Genomic DNA, 17209 nt, shown 5'->3' on the forward strand with positions numbered 1-17209 from the left:
TAGAACGCAGTGATTCGGCTGCTGCCAAATCGCTGCGTTCTAAGAAGTGACATGTCACTTCTTTCGTGCGATTTGCATGCAGCCCCCGCTTTGTCTATGGGAGGGGCTGCATCCAGAGCGCATGAAATCGGTAGTCACCAAAGCTTCAGAACGGAGCTTTTTAGCTGCGCTCTGAAGCGCACATGCAGTGACGTTACGCTGCTGTGCAGCGCGCACACACGTGGGCACATAGCCTTACAAGCACTAAAGCTCAAAATGCATCCTGTGGCTTGTAGTATAAATGTGGCACTACTACTCAAAGGTGAAAATGTATGCAGGACTTGGCTGGGTGAGGGGCATTTTCTACTGTATTACAAAAATACATACCGTATGTTTCGGATTATAACATGCACTTTTCCTGCCAAAAATTTGGAAGGAAAATGAGGGGTGCATCTTAAAATCCGACTATAGCTTACTGGGAGGTGAATTGACAGGGGGCTGTCTGTGTGCTGGCGACTGGATGCCTGTCGGTGGTGGCGGCTGGCTGCCTCTCTGGGCGAGCGGCCTGCTGGCTGCCACTCTGTGCGGGCAGCAGGGTGGCTGTGCGGCGGGTGTCCTAGTCTGTCCGTGGTCCCAGTTTCAAATTATGGCGTCGAGAGTAAGCGCGTGTACAGATGGAGCTCTTGGTTGAGAGCTCCTACTGCGCACGCGCCGATCCAGGCGCCATTTCTTTGAAGCCCGGACCGCGGAAAGACTGGGACACTTGCTGTATCGGCCTGCTCCCACCACACAACCACTGCAGCTTCCACTGACCCACCGCCGCTGCCAGCACAGCCTCTGCTTCCTGTGACACTGCTCCACCACCGCTACCGACCCCTCCGGGGTGCGACTTATAAAACGAAAAATACGGTATGTTGGATAACCATTCTAGTTATAAGATTATCAGTATCTATCTTGGTGAGATGCTAATGTTGATACTTGCTGCCATCATTGGCTATAGCTAGTTTGAGGCTGCAAATTTGTGGGGCTAACAGTATTCCACACATTTTGTATTTCTGCACCATTTTAGCATGTCTTGGCAGGACAAACACATTGGCAAAAACTTGCATTTTCAAATACTATAAAGATAGATGTATATGTATACATACATACATACATACATTTTGACAGATAATTGGAAAACGCTTATTTTTGATAACCAGCAAAGGTAAAGCAGACATCTGGATGCTGACTTTATCGGTATGGGAAGGCTCATAATTTGGTCTTTCCTGCCTAAAAATAGCAGTCCGCAGCCACCACAGAAGTGGCACATCCATTAGATTTGCCAATTATGGCACTTTGCCTGGCTCTTCCCAATTGCCCTGGTGCAGTGGAAGTCAGCATAACGGTAGTTAGGGGTCATGTCAGCTGTGTAGTCCCAGCTGGCATCAAACCCACGGGTTAGTGGAGAAGCATCTATCAGATAACCCCCCCCCCATTACTAACATAGTAAGTGAAATGTAAAAAAAAACAAAAAAACACTGCCACCCTTCATCTGCTTAACAATTTTATTATAAAAAATAAATTAAATATATATCGTGTAGGTCCCCTGTAGTCGAGGTATTTCAATGTAGTCCACAAATGGAAACCTGAAAGACACAAAGAGAGAAATAAAAACAAGACCCTGTCCCTTGGTCACCAGCTTATGCTAAAGCAAAGTCATGGGTACTGCAGAAAACATCGGTGTGCCTGCGCGAGCCGGTGAGCTCTCTGCACATGCGTAAGACTTTGCCTGGCAGTGTGGATAACGTCAACTGCATTATCCACGTTGACGGGCAAAATCTTGTGCCTGTGCAGAGACATTGCTGATTTGCGCAGGCGCACCAATGTTTTCGGCTCTGCCTGCAATAGGGCAGAGCGAAGTGCACGAGCCAGCAATGTATCTGTACAGATGGAAGATTTTGCCCGGCTACGTAGATGCAATTATTTTCTGTCTGTTCCTCTATTATCTATCTCTATAGAGCCAACAGAAATAGAAACTTTTCTCCAAAAATTAATGTAAAATACTTTATTGATACTCAATATTCAAAGGGATATACATATTAAAACAATTTTAAAGCAAAAATTAGGAAAATGTGTAAGTGAAAAAAAAAAAACTGACACAATATAAAAACATCTGAATCAAACCATCACATTGGGTGAATAAGTGGCATTTAAGTTATGGATGGTAGTGTGATGCATTGGGTCATTAGGTAAACGTGTGTATAAAGACAAAAGAAAACTTAAGCCAGTGCAAACAAATGAGCAGACCGAATTACCATAAGAAAAAAACCCCGTTAAAATGTAACTTTTAATAATAATAATAATAATAATAATAATGATGATATTAAAAGGTCAAAGACCAAAACCTCAAAAATATATAACAAATAATATGCAGAATGTGTAATAACAAATGCTAGGTGGGAGAGAAAAAAGGTTGACTGACCCTAATAAATCTCTCCCTACCTAGCAATGGAGGGTCTGACGCCCTAAGGTTGTGGCGCCCCCATTCACTGACTGGAGACCCTATATAGCTCTAATAAGCCCTGCACAAATCAAACAACATCACCAATTTAAATAAACAGAAGACCCCCAATCAAATCAGATGGAGAGTCAAAAAAACTTATCTGAAAAAGTTTAGAAACAAGGTCCCGACGTGTTTCCTCCCAAAAGATGCCAGGAATTCATCAGGGGAAAACAAAGGAATACAGAAATCATGCAGAAGCCTCCCTGGGGTGTCAGACAGGTGGTGCAAGAGGGTGATACTTGTCTGACACACCCCAAGGAGGCTTCTGCATTGTTTCACTACTCCTTGCTTGTCCCCTAATGTTTATTTAAATTGGTGATGTTGTTGTTTGATCTATGCAGGGCTTATTAGGGCTATATAGGGTATCCCGTTGGTGAATGGGGGCGCCACAACCTTAGGGCGTTATACCCTCCATTGCTAGGCAGGGAGTGATTTATTAGGGCTTATTTAGGGCCAGTCAGAACCTTTTTCTCTCTTCCACCTAGCATTTATTACACATTCTGCACATTATTTGTTATGTTTTTGTGCTTTTCGTCTTTGACCTTTTTATTAATAATAAATAATATTATTAAAAGTTAAATTTTAACGGGTTTTTGTTCTTATGGTAATTCGTTTATATTGTCCCCACTTTATCGGCTGCAGACTGGTTTTGCAAACAAATGAGCAGACCAGGCGAAAAGTCAAACAACCACCACATGTAACCTTTAGGCTATGTGTGCACTAGAAAAGTGATTTTTCTCAAGAAAATTTCTTGAGAACCTTCTGGGAGTTGAAGATTACCGCACCTGCGGTAAAAAAACACACCAAAAGCGCGGGAAAAACGCATGTGTTCATGCCACGGTTTTGCCGCGGCTTTTCCGCAGGTTGGTCCCTGTAGTTTTTTTTTTTTTGTATGCTGTAACTGCAATAAATAATATAGATAGATAATTATCGATAGACAGATAATGGATAGAGAGAAAGATGAATACATGAGAAAGACCTATATAATGTCCCACCTCCCTGCATATTCTAAGCTGGCACCCTTTAGTGACTTTCATGTGGCACTAAAGGGTGCCTAGCCTTGTATTTAGCCAAAAAATAAATAATTAAAAAAAAAATGACGTGGGAATCTTTTGTAGCCAGCTAGGGTAAAGCAGACTGCTGCAGCCTGCAGACCACAGCTGGCAGCTTCACCTAGGATGGTAATCCAAAACTGACGGCACCCCACGCTGTTATTTTACATTAAATAAATCATTTAAAACAAAAAACATGGCCCCCCCCCCTCAAATTGGATCACCAGCCAAGGCAAAGCGGACAGCTGTGGTCTGGATTTGGTATTCTCAGACTAGGGAGGTCCACTATTATTGGACTCTCCCCAGCCTAAAAATAGCAGGCCGCAGGCACCCCAGAAGTGGCGCATCCATTAGACGTGCCAATCCTGGCGCTTCGCCCCAACTCATCCCGTTGCCCTGGTGCGGTGGCAAACTGAGTAATATATGGGGTTGATGCCAGATGTGTAATGTCACCTGGCATCAAGCCCTGGGGTTAGTGATGTCACGCGTCTATCAGATACCCGACATCACCAACCCAATCAGTAAGAAATAAAAAAAATAAACAAAGTTTTATTTTAAAAAAACACTCCTCCTCACATTCCCTCTTTCACCAATTTATTGAAAAGAGCAATCAAATCCGGGTCTGGCGTAATCCAATAAGGGGATCACATGCCGATCCGTACCATAGTCTCTGTCCCAGTCAATGAAGAAAAGAATGTTCCCCATTGGCTGGGAGAGCAATGCAGTGACCTGAGCTAACATCAATAGGTCAGCCCAGGTCACTGCAGGGGATGTCCAGCGCTGACTTCAGTAGGCTAGATGAGATCATTACCTGCCGTGACTATCTCCTGCACTGCTGACGGCAGCGCTGTCACTGACTTCTATGCCTGCCGCGTTCTCGGCAGTATCGTAAGAGCCCGTGACGTCACCGCTAGTGACATTCTCAGGCCGCCCGCGAGACTGGCATTGGCGGCGGTGACGTCAGCAGGCAGGAGATCGTCAGCAGGTAATGATCTCATCTATCCTCCTGACAGCAGCGCTCGTCATCCCCGCGGCTGCCAGCACTGCAGCGTGACAAGCTGCTGACACTGCGGGCAGACACTGACACTGCTGTGCTGGAGCGGGACACAGATTGCACGGGCACCCGCCGGAGGTCACACGGAAGCGCTACTGTGCGGCGTCTAGGGAGTGTGGTGTGTGTGTGTGTGTGTGTGTGTTTACTCTGCTCCGCTTCCTCTTCTGTCATAATGACAACCCTTCCTGCAAAACCGCAGACAGTGATGAGCATTACCGCAGGTAAATCGCGGCTATACCGAGGGTATACCGCACATCATTTGCTAGCTGCGGTATACCCCCCCGGTATTTCGCGATTACATTACAGTGAATGGAGTGAAATACTACAGCTACCTGCGGAAAAGAAGTGACAAGCACATTTTCTCAAGAAATTCTGCTCAAAGAATTTTCTTCAGAAAAAAACGCACTCTGCGCACAGCTATTTTTTTTCCCCATAGGTTTTGCTGGGAAATGTCTGCAGAAAGATTTCAAACATTTCTCAAGAAATTTCCGCAGCAAAACCGCGGGTAAAAACGCAGTGTGCGCACAGGGCCTTATAATATGTTTAAAGCTGTGTGCGCATGTGTTTTTTTTTTTTGTTTGTTTTTTTCATGCTTTTACGTTGCGTTCTGCTCCCTAGCGTAAAAGCACACGTCCTGCGTCCCCAGCTCAATCTATGCATGTGCAAATTCCATCCGCACGTTGCTTTTTAGAATGCAGCGTTTCGGCTGCTGAAATATTTTGCCAAAACGCTGCGTTCGAAATGCAACATGTCACTTCTTTTGTGCGTTCCGGATGATTTTCCCACTCCTATGGCAGAGCAAGCATCCAGAACGCATGCATTCCGCATGAACAATGCTTTCAAAACGCAGCTTTTTGGCTGCGTTTTGAAACGCACATGCAGTGACTTAAACGCTGCGGAATAGAACGTAGAGACCTACGCACATACCCTTCTACTCCTGTAATCAATGCAGGAGAATAGTTACTATATGACTGTACGCCAGGGAAGCCTAGGGAGGTATTTGACACTCATATTGACTTGGAGGCCAAATAGGTTTTTTCCTGTCTCTATAGCATTCAGTGTAAAATGCAGTAAATCTGCAATCATTTTACACCTGCAGTTTTGACAGACTTAATTGATGTCACAAACACTGAAATAATTGACCTGCTGCGGATTATTTTCTGCACCAAGTGCTTAACGTGTGCACACACCCTATGCAAACCTCTTGTAATCAAAACCTTTTGAGATGGTTTCTCGGCTTCTACCTGATGGCATCCAGTCTTGTTCTATACCATTTTATATACACTTTTTTTGTGAGCTGTCTAAATACAGCTTTTATGGTGGCCATATACCTTTGGTTGTAAAGGTACCGTTACACTAAGCGACGCTCCAGCGATCCCACCAGTGATCTGACCTGGCAGGGATTGCTTCAGCGTCGCTACATGGTCGCTGGTGAGCTGTCAAACAGGCAGATCTCCACAGCAATCAGAGATCAGCGACCTGTGTAACAACGCTTTGCTTGGTAACATTAGTACACATCGGGTTACTAAGCAAAGCGCTCTGCTTATAGTTACCCGATGTGTACCTTTGCTACGTGTGCAGGGAGCCAGCTTCTAGAAGCTGCGGACGCTGGTAACCAAGGTAAATATCGGGTAACCAAGCAAAGCCTTTGCTTGGTTACCTGATGTGTACCTTGGTTACCAGCGTCCGCAGAAGCCGGCTCTCTGCACATTCAGATCGTTGCTCTCTCGTTGTCACACACAGCGATGTGTGCTTCACAGCAGGAGAGCAACTAAAAAATGGTCCAGGACATTCAGCAACGACCGGCGACCTCACAGCAGGGGCCAGGTAGTTGCTGGATGTCACACACAGCGACATCGCTAGCAAGATCGCTGTTGTGTCACAAAAACTGTGACTCAGCAGCGATGTCGCCTAGTGAGACGTGGCCTTTACTTCGTACCCACCATGCATGCTCAGCTTGGCCGAGAGCAAGTGCTCTTAATGATGGGGAATATGTCTGTCTGCAAACAATCTCCCTTTAAAAACACCAGATCGGCATATGGAAATCCAACATGCCCAGTCCTCTTTGCTGAAAGTGACTCCAAACACCATTAGGCTACGTTCCCAGGATAAGCTTTTGGTGAGTTTTTGATGTTGCAGAATTTCTACACCTATTTTGTAAATAAGATTACTTGTGTTTTTGTACTCAGTTTTTATCGCATTTGTGATGCTTCTTTGTCTATTGTTATTTCATGCTTTTAAATAAAGCTGCTTTGTTTTTATACTTCCTGGCTTTGACAACTCTTTTGATATACTTACATGCCAATTACATTTACTTTTAATGCGTTTTTTTTTTTTTGCCTCCGAATGTTCTGTATCTATTGCAAGACAATGGAGAAAATCTGCACATGAAAAAGTGTTAACGCAAGAAAAATTGACATATAGCAGATTTTAAACGTACAACACAGGTCAGTTGATGCTGAGTAAAAAAAAGAAACGCAGCGGGCAGGAGAATTCTATAAATCACATCCAGTTTTCTGGAACTTTTAGACGCTGTGTTTCTGACTCAGCTAAAATGCACAATGAAAAATTTTGTGGCAAGATGGCCTTAGAGGGTCTGCTGGATATTCCTGAAATTGTGGCGTTCAGGGAGCATGTCTTTCTTTTTTTTAAATGACCAACCCCCTCATGCAGTGTTTAAAGATCTGTAGAAGAGTGCACTGTTAGTAAGGTTGTACAGATTATGCACCAGGCCATAAAATATGCAGCTTTTATGTGAGACGTCTCTTCTGCAGAGCAAATGACCTCATCAGGCTACAAATTTCCTATTTATATATTTTTACTGCCTTGTGCAGAAAGAAAACTTTCTGCTGGTTTTAGTGTCTCTCCCTCCCCCTCTCACCCTCTCCCTGTCCATTTATTTATATATTATTTTTTTTTTTTTTTTTAAATCTGCATTATGTAAATTTTTCTCAGGAATGCAGCTTTATATAAACAAGTCAGTATTTGTATGCTAAAAGCAGGAGTGCCTCCAAAACAGATGTCAGTCTTTTCAATGATAAGCTTTTCTCTATAAAGGTCCAGTCACACTAAGCAACTTACCAGCGATCCCAACAACGATAGGGATCGCTGGTAAGTTGCTAGGAGGTTGCTGGTGAGATGTCACACTGCGACACTCCAGCGATCCCACCAGCAACCTGACCTGGCAGGGATCGCTGGAGCGTCGCTACACGAGTTGCTGGTGAGCTCACCAGCAACCAGTGACCAGCCCCCAGCGCCGCGTGGAAGATGCTGCGCTTGGTAACTAAGGTAAATATCAGGTAACCAACCCGATATTTACCTTGGTTACCAGTGCACGGAGCTACACGTGCAGAGAACAGGGAGCAGCGCACACTGAGCGCTGGCTCCCTGCTCTCCTAGTTACAGCACACATCGGGTTAATTACCCGATGTGTGCTGCAGCTACATGTGCACATAGCAGGGAGCAGCGCACACCGCTTAGCGCTGGCTCCTTGCTCTCCTACTTACAGCACACATCGGGTTAATTACCCGATGTGTGCTGCAGCTACATGTGCACAGAGCAGGGAGCAGCGCACAATGCTTAGCGCTGGCTCCCTGCTCTCCTAGCTACAGCACACATCGGGTTAATTAACCCGATGTGTCCTGCAGCTACATGTGCACAGAGCAGGATCCGGCACTGACAGTGAGAGCGGCGGAGGCTGGTAACAAAGGTAAATATCGGGTAACCAAGGACAGGGCTTCTTGGTTACCCGATGTTTACATTGGTTACCAGCCTCCGCAGAAGCCGGCTCCTGCTGCCTGCACATTTAGTTGTTGCTGTCTCGCTGTCACACACAGCGATCTGTGCTTCACAGCAGGACAGCAACAACTAAAAAATGGCCCAGGACATTCAGCAACAACCAACGACCTCACAGCAGGGGCCAGGTTGTTGCTGGATGTCACACACAGCAACATCGCTAGCAACGTCACAAAAGTTGTTCGTTAGCAGCGATGTTGCTAGCGATGTTGCTTAGTGTGACGGGGCCTTAAGGCCGGTTTCACACATCAGTTTTGCTATCAGGCATGATCCGGCGAAAAAAGTGATGCGACGGATCCGGCGAAAAAAAAAAAGTCGCATCAGTTTTTTCCATCCGTTTCCTCCATTTTTGACAGCTCCGTTTTGATACTGAGCATGCTCAGTTAAAAGAAAAAAAAAACTGAGTCCATAGGCTTCCATTATAAAACACGCCGGATCCGACGCGATACGGTTTTTCGCTGGAGACAAAAAAATGTTCACCTTAACTTTCCATCCGGCCGCCGGACAAGCCAATTTTGCATTCGCATGCGTTTTTTCATGTATCTGCCGGATTGTGCTTACTGGCAAAAAACTGATGTGTGAAAGCAGCCTAAGTTCCACTCCTGATTTTGGTATACGATCACTGATGCTACATACTGATGTGTGAATGAGATCGAACAGGGGCGGGAAAGGGGTAGGGGGGATGCAAGTAACCTAATTTACCTAATAGGTACAGAATATCTACATCAAATACTCATGGAAAGTTGCCTTTTATAAGGACAATCACCCTGAACCATGTGTTTTAGTTTAACATTTGGCTATAGTGACAGTGTTTCCACAGTTCTCCAGGCTAAATATATTTAAAGCATCACTTGTGATTTTTTTTTTTTTTTTTTTTTCGTTGAACCTCTGGAGTGGGCTTTAAATAAAAGTCCCCATGACCACTTTCTTTTAACTCTTCCTCTGCCACCTTCCTCTTTTTCCAGCATCGCTCCGGTGGGTCTCAGTTTCTGCCCTGCCGTCTGCTCTGGTGTCATGTAGGCGCCGCAGGTCACAGCTCAATACAAGTCTGTGAAAGTCTTGTTCTGTTATCATAGGCTTGTACAGAGCCCATGTGATGTAACCTCTGACCAGTCAGAAGTTACGCAGGCACAAGATGGCGGAGTCGGTAAAAAGTGAAGACTCTGGAGGGAGAATATAAAGCAGGGGCTTATATTTAAAGGGCAATGCCAGCGCTGGGGGAAAAAAAATACACTGAAGTGATTCTTTAATTGTTTGTTGGTAATAAGAAGAGAAAAAAAAACTACAAAACCAAGCCTGCGAGAAGACTTTAGGGTATGTGCGCACGTTGCTTTTTACCTGCTTTTTACCTGCTTTTTTGCTGCTTTTTCTTCTGCGCTGTTTAATGCCAAAATGGATGTGTTCTTCTATTCAAGCAAAGTCTATGGGAATTTGCGTTTCTTGTTCACACTATGTTGTTCAAAATGCTGCCTTTTTGTGGCAGAACTTTGGTCAAAAACTCAGCTTTGCAGTGCAAAACCCAAATGGCAAAAACAATTGACATGTTGCTTCTTTGAAAAGCTGAGTTTTTGACCAAAGTTCTGCCTCAAAAAGGCAGCATTTTGAACAACATAGTGTGAACAAGAAACCCAAATTCCCATAGACTTTGCTTGAATAGAAGAACACATCCATTTTGGCATTAAACAGCGCAGAAGAAAAAGCAGGTAAAAAGCAGGTAAAAAGCAACGTGCGCACATACCCTTAGCTTGGCTCATAGGTGACGTTTTGACTTTTACCAATACTTTTTATTTTATATCATAACTTACATTTCAGCATTTTTATCGCCACATTTTGGTTGTATATCTCTGTAAGGTTCTAATTTTCTTAACTTTACACGCACATTACACATTTGTTTCCCTATTTGTTTCGAATGCAGTCTGACTTTCATCACCTTCCTTTAGAATTGTGTTTCTAATACTTTGTTTCCCTAGTGTGCCGCTAATGTCTTCTAGTAGGTACCAGTCAGTTGATATAAAGGGTGTCATGAATTTGGCTATGTCGGCATCTGAGTAATAGTGTGGCAAGGATGCTTTCCATTTCATAATGAACGGCTTTTTTTCCCCTTTTTCCCTTGTTTATGCTCGGTTTCCAGCCACTCAATTAAGAAGAGCTTTGGTTGTTTTGTAGCATTTTGTAGCTCGTGATTCATTTTAACAATATTAGGTAGCGGTGAGCCATACTGGATCAGAGGATGGCGTAGTAAAGACAGGGTTAATGTCACACTGCCGTTAGAAAGAAAAATCAAGGGATGTAGATGGTGATTTATTTCTTTATGTATTCCAGAGAACACTTTCTCTCTTCAGGAAGGAGAAAGTGTTCTCCTTAACAAAATATGAGAAAAAGTCCAGCATCATTACTTCTTGATTTAAAAAAAAAAAAAAAAAATCACACACATGATGTTTTTAAAAGGCATGTAGCTACCCATGATTTAGGCCCCATCAGCCCCCACCTTACACGTTTCGGAATAAATCCTTATTTATAGGCATGGAGGTGAGCCTCTCCAGTATCCACTACCACCATAAAACCTCCGAGTTAAACCCTATTTTGCGCTTTATCTTTCCAGCTTCTTTTCAATACTGGATAATGGGAAAAAGACTGTAAACACACTACCAAAAAAAAAATAATTGTGATTTTTAAAGCTTGTTTTCCACCCATAAAAAATGGGAAGTTTCGGATCCTAAGACTTGAAGCCAGACTCGTTGTTTTGACCAACTACGAGTTAAAAAGTATCATGAAGAGAATCTAAATTTATTTGATCCCTTGGTATTTACCTAAGAACTAGAAGCGGTAGAGCAAATACAGACCATTAATGATAGACTTTAAGTTAGTGTAGCAGCTTTGTTTTTATTCCTCAAGAAAACTGAAGCCACTTAGGCTATGTGCGCACTTACCGGATTTTGCCGCGGATTTTTTGCGGTTTTGCTGCATGTTTCGCTGCAGAAAATGTTCATAACATCTCTGCAGTGAATCACCAGCAAAACCTATGGGCAAAAAAAATCCTGTGCGCACTAGGCGGAATTTGACAGCTGCATGTTTTGCTGCGGGATTCCCGCAGCAAAAACAATTGCATGTCAATTCTTTTCCGCACGTCGCTGCGGGATTTCACTACATTGACTGCAATGTTAATCGTTAAATCCCGCAGGGAATAACGCAGGAAGCAAATTCTGTGCGGTTCACTGCGTTTTCCTGCGTTATTCCCTGCGGTATTTCGCGGTTTACCTCCGGTAATGTACATCGCCTGTCTGCGGTTTTGCAGGGAAGTGATGTCATTACAGGAAGAGGAAGCCGTGCAGAGAGTAAACACACACACAGATCACACTCACACAGACATCACAGACATAGAACACAGACACACACAGATCACAGACGCATAGAACACACATAGAAAGAAAACGGAAATCTAGAAAACAAAAAACGTGGGCTCCGCTGTATATTTACCGTCCAGCCGAGGTAAGCACACAGCGGCGGCCCGGTATTCTCAGGCTGGGGAGGGAGAGGGGCAGGGTTAATGTCCCCCGCCTCACTCCCCCTCCCGCAGCCGAGAATATCAGCCGCAGCTGCCCCGGGACTGTCGCATGCATTATGCGGCAGCACCGGCGTGTCCTCGGCTCTTCCTGCCGCCGTGTAGCAGTGGCAGCAGGGTAATACAAGGGGTTAATGGTGGTGGATCACCGCCATTAACTCCAGGCTTGATCATGGCAGCGTCTATGTGACAGCTGACATGATCAACCCGTAAGTAAAGTGAATAAAACACAGACACCGAAAAATCCTTTATTTTAAATAAAACAAACAAGCCTTGTTCACCATTTTATTAACCCCTCCCGCACCAAAGCTCCGGCGTAATCCACAGCTCCGACGTCCTGCACTGCTTACATCCAGCCGCGACTGTCAGACACAGCGCTGAATGAATGCAGCAGACAGCAGAGGTAATTACAGGTCATTTCCCACGGCCGGTAATGTGAACTCACTGCCGACCGTGGGAAATGTAGCGATCTGTTCTCTATCTATCTGTCTATCTATCCCTCTATCTATTTTTCTGTCTATCTATCTACTATCTCAGAATTAAATGACTTTTTTTTTTTTCTTTTTTCAATGTGCTTTATTGCATTGAATGCAATAAAGCACATCCCAACCCGCACGCGGCAATACTGCGAACAATACCGCGGTGAAACCGCGGCAAACCGCATGCGGTTTTCGGGTGCGGTTTGCCGCGGTTTTTTACCGCGGGTCCGGTAATCTTTGAGAGCATGCGGAATTTTCTCAAGAAAATTCCATTTTCCCTGTGCGCACATAGCCTTAGAGTATTTGCATGCCGTTTATGAGCAATGTGATGGATTAGCATTTGTTAGTAGAGCATCTGCTGTGGCTCCAGCCATCTGTGCTGGCTCTGTCATGAATTCCTGCAACTTTTAGACCATTTTATTGTTGTGTAATCCTATAAAAGGGACACAAATGAGACAGTAGGGTTAGAATATGTTATATACAGTGTTTCCCCAAAAATAAGACCTAGTATGATTTAAACAGGATTTTTGGAGTATGCTTGAAATATAAGCCCTACTCCACAAATAAGTTCCAGTTTTGTCATTGCTGGTATTATTGGGATCAAACTTCACAATTTCTCAGGGCCCCACGCTCTTAGGGGCCCCAGCAGTTGTATTCCAAGGTACATTTTTGTTTAAGGACCTTTGACTTTACAGTCATGTGATCACAGGTCTCTTTAATTGCAGGAGTCTAAAAGAACTGAACAGGAGACAGGCTGCTATACAGGACTGGAATTAGTAGGATGGGAGAGCAAACTGGGAAATTTTTCACAGCGCACCCATTCTCCTAGGGGCACCAGGTTTGTCTTGATAACACTGTAACAGGACCTTTGACATCACATCATGTGACCAAAGGTAGTCGCGGGAATCTAAAGCTGAAGTGAAAATAGGCTGGTGTATATGGATGGATAAGAGATGGATAATACATGGATAGATAATACACACGTGTTAAGGTCCCGTCACACACAGCGAGATCGCTAACGAGATCGTTGCTGAGTCACCGTTTCCGTGACGCAGTAGCGATCCCGTTAGCGATCTCATTATATGTGACACCTACCGGCGATCAGGCCCCTGCTGTGAGATCTCTAGTCGTTGCTGAATGTCCTGGACCATTTTCTTCAAAGGCGATGTCCTGCTGGGCAGGACGCATCGCTGTGTGTGACACTGTGTGACAGGCTCACAGTGACTGCTGAGATCGTTATACAGGTCGCTACTGCGACCTGCATTGTTACTGCATCGCTGGTAAGGTCTCACTGTGTCACATCTCACCAGCGACCTCCCAGCAACTTACCAGTGATCCTTATCAGGTCATATCATTGTCGGGATCGCCGGTAAGTCGTTGTGTGTGACTGGGCCTTTACACACAGGGTTTGGTGAGTTATGTTGATGATTCAGAATGCAATATGACCAGATTTGAATAAATGTTTGTTTATTTTAATTTATTTTTTTTTTTCTTTCAAAAATAAATGTGGATTGTTCATGTAAAAAAAAAAAAAAGAAAAATTTAAGACCTCCTCTGAAAATAATCCCTAGCCTATTTTTAGGTGCAAAAAATATGAGATCCTGTCTTATTTTTGGGGAAACACGGTACCAATTACTTAAGGCCAGTGCTATACTGGCACTATCAGGCTGATTCTATACATACCAGTAGTGCTCAGCTCGGATGTATAGGTTTTGAAATCCAAAACAGTAAAGTTTTATAAAATTAGCTGCTTGTTGAGTGACCGCTGCTGAGGATCAGATAATATATTCATAGTTATTCCCTCCCTCTGTTTGAATTAGCATAAGTATTATACAAACGATTTACTTTGTTGCAGGACCTGTGTGAGGTCATACCAATGTGATTAGAAGGGGCAGGGCCTCAGCCAGCAAAGCTGGATACCAGGTCACATGGGTATGACCTCTCACAGGTCCTGCAACAAAAGAGGCCTAATGTGTACCCCTTTTTAATGAATTTAGTGCTTCCTTCAACTGCCATGTGCCACTGCCAGACGTGTAGTCAGGGGCTAGTGTGCAGTACGGTTCTGACATTTATGCCACCTTGTGTTGTAAGTTATGATTAGCTTGCTAAGCACGCTTGACTATGCCGTAACCTGCCTGAGATTCGCTCAAATTCTAGAAGCTTTCAGAGCTGTTTGGGATCAGAGTTGTTTGGGACTGGAGTAAATTGTAAAAGGTTTGCACAATTTTGATTTGAGCTAAAATGTTACATAATTTCAAGCAATTTTATGCCAGAAATCTGGCAATATTCTTGATGAATTGGACCCTTGATGCCAAATAGAACATTGTCTGAGCGTGCAGTAGTCCCTGCAGTGTGCATAAATGATCACCCTGTCTTTTATATATCGCAGTGCTGTATACTGAATATTTATTTTATATTGAATTTGGCTAGATTTTTTACTTTCATTCCTGACCAGTAATACCAGACCCCTATTGGCAATTTCAGGTGTTTTTCAGAATATTACATTGATAGAAAAACCCAGTAGGGATAAGGTGTTTTAATTTGATATTCTCATAAACTTCCAAAGTGTAGAAATAAACTCTACAAACTCGTATATTACTTATCCAGTGATACTGTCTAGTGATGGCCGAATAGTAACTATTCTTTTTCAAATTACTTGTATTGAATCCAATAGTACCATTTTGGTATTCGTCACGAGTAATGAACCTAATACAAGTCAATGGGGACTTGCTGTGACAATGGAATAGTACTCTGTATGAGAGGCGATCCAAAAGTAATGATCAATAAACACAATGAATGTATTAAAAAAAAAATATTTTTCTACATAGTCTCCTAACAAGTCTATACATTTAGTCCATCTCTTTTCTAAACTTAGAATTGCCTTCGAAAAAAATTCTTGATCTTGACCCTCAAAAAATCCCCAACAGCGGTTATCACATCGCTATTGTTGTCAAATTTCTTGCCCCAGAGGTGTTACTTGAGGAAAGAGAAAGAAGTCACTGGAGGCTAGATCTGGCGTATAGGCGGGGTGTTCCACCAGTTCAAAGCCCGCTTCTTCAATGGTTGCCATGGCAACTGCAGCTTTTCTCCTTGATAGCCTCCCGCAATCTTCTTATTTGTTTTGCGTAGTAGGAGCCCGTAATAGTGGCTCCCTTCTCCAAATAGTCCACCATAATAATTCCTTCAGCGTCCCAAAAAACGGACGCCATAACCTTCCCTGCTGAGCTTGACACTTTGAATTTCTTCGGCGTCGGTTCGTCGGCTCGTTTCCATGTCATCGATTGTTGTTTCGTTTTGGGATCAAAGTGGTGGATCCAGGTCTCGTCCATGGTCAAAAAACGTGACAAATTCTTGTCTGCTTGGAACTTTTCGAGATTTGCTATTCAAATGTCAACTCGTTTCTTCTTTTGCTCGTCGGTTAATATTTTTGGCACCCAACGCGCGGAGACCTTTCTCATATTATTATTATTATTTTATTATTATTTATTATAGCGCCATCAATTCCACGGCGCTTTACATGGGAAAGGGGTATACATAATAGGGACAAGTACAATAATCATATGCAATTCTTTTGCAAGGATTCTTTGAATACTGCCATATGAGATCCCTGTGACCTCAGCTACATGCCTGATAGTCACTCTTCGATCTGCCAATACAACTTCTTCAACTTTTTTCACGTTTTCTTCATTGAGGGAAGTGGATTGGCGTCCTTCACGATGTTCATCTTCCGTCGATGTTCTTCCCAGCTTAAATTCCTTGGCCCAGCGTGCAACTGTGGAATATGGAGGAGAAGAGTCCTCTAATGTTTCTACCAAGTCGCTGTGTATGTCTTTTGGTAGTCATTTTTTCCAAGCAGAGGTATTTGATGACAGCTCTGAGCTCGGTTTTTTTTTTCCCCATTTTGATGTTCACTTCTCGGCAGTTCATATTCAAATGAATGTAGCTCCCGGGAATCATGGCCTATGTAAGTGGTTTTTTTTTTTGTTTTTTTTCCTGGACTAGTGGGTACCTAAGAGAGAAGAAAATACTTTATTTTAATTTGTGTGCAATAGAAATAACCGATTTATCATTACTTTTGGATCGCCCCTCGTATACGTTAAGCATTATCCCAACACAGTTACTATTCACCCATCTCTAATAACCCCTACACTTGTGACTACTGCAGCCAATTACTGGGTCTTGCAGATCCAGGTGGCTTGAGAGTGCTAAGCCCAGTGATCGGCTGCAGCCACTATACAAACCTTTTGTATGGGGGTGGGGGACTCTGGAGGAATAGCTAAAGGATAAACGATATCAAGGGTCTGTGAAATTTTAGCATTGAAGTCATACTTAGTAGGGTCACATCCCTGCCACCCCCATGAATCAGATCCACCCATACTAGTGATGGATAGAATATCCCAGAAACACCCCTACCATGGATGTCTAGTTCCAATTATCCGCAGGGATCAAGCGTTACCAATCTTTTTTTCAGTCTGCTGGGGGCTCATATTACTGTGAATAATTCTTGTGTAATTAATTAGCTTTCGCCCAAATGTGTTTCATTTTTTATTGTTTGTTTTTCTGGATCTCTGTAAAGCGATATTTTATATTCCCTCAGTTTGATCTCTAACCCCCAGTAGTGAGGGTTGGGGCCGTGACTTATGGCTTGCATTGATAATGCCCTTTCTGATCTCCTATGTGGTATTAAAATGATTCCCTTCTCGATTATTAGGCTATGTGCGCACGTTGCGTATTTGCATGCAG

At 43.5% G+C, this 17209-nt stretch overlaps 1 protein-coding gene across 2 annotated transcripts in view; it reads left to right on the forward strand.

Moving 5' to 3' along the window:
* Nucleotides 1–17209, forward strand: part of EPC1 (enhancer of polycomb 1) — a 166012-nt gene that overhangs the window by 71489 nt on the left and 77314 nt on the right. The window lies entirely within an intron of this gene.

Source organism: Anomaloglossus baeobatrachus, chromosome 6, assembly GCF_048569485.1.
Source record: "Anomaloglossus baeobatrachus isolate aAnoBae1 chromosome 6, aAnoBae1.hap1, whole genome shotgun sequence".
Lineage (NCBI taxonomy): Eukaryota > Metazoa > Chordata > Amphibia > Anura > Aromobatidae > Anomaloglossus > Anomaloglossus baeobatrachus.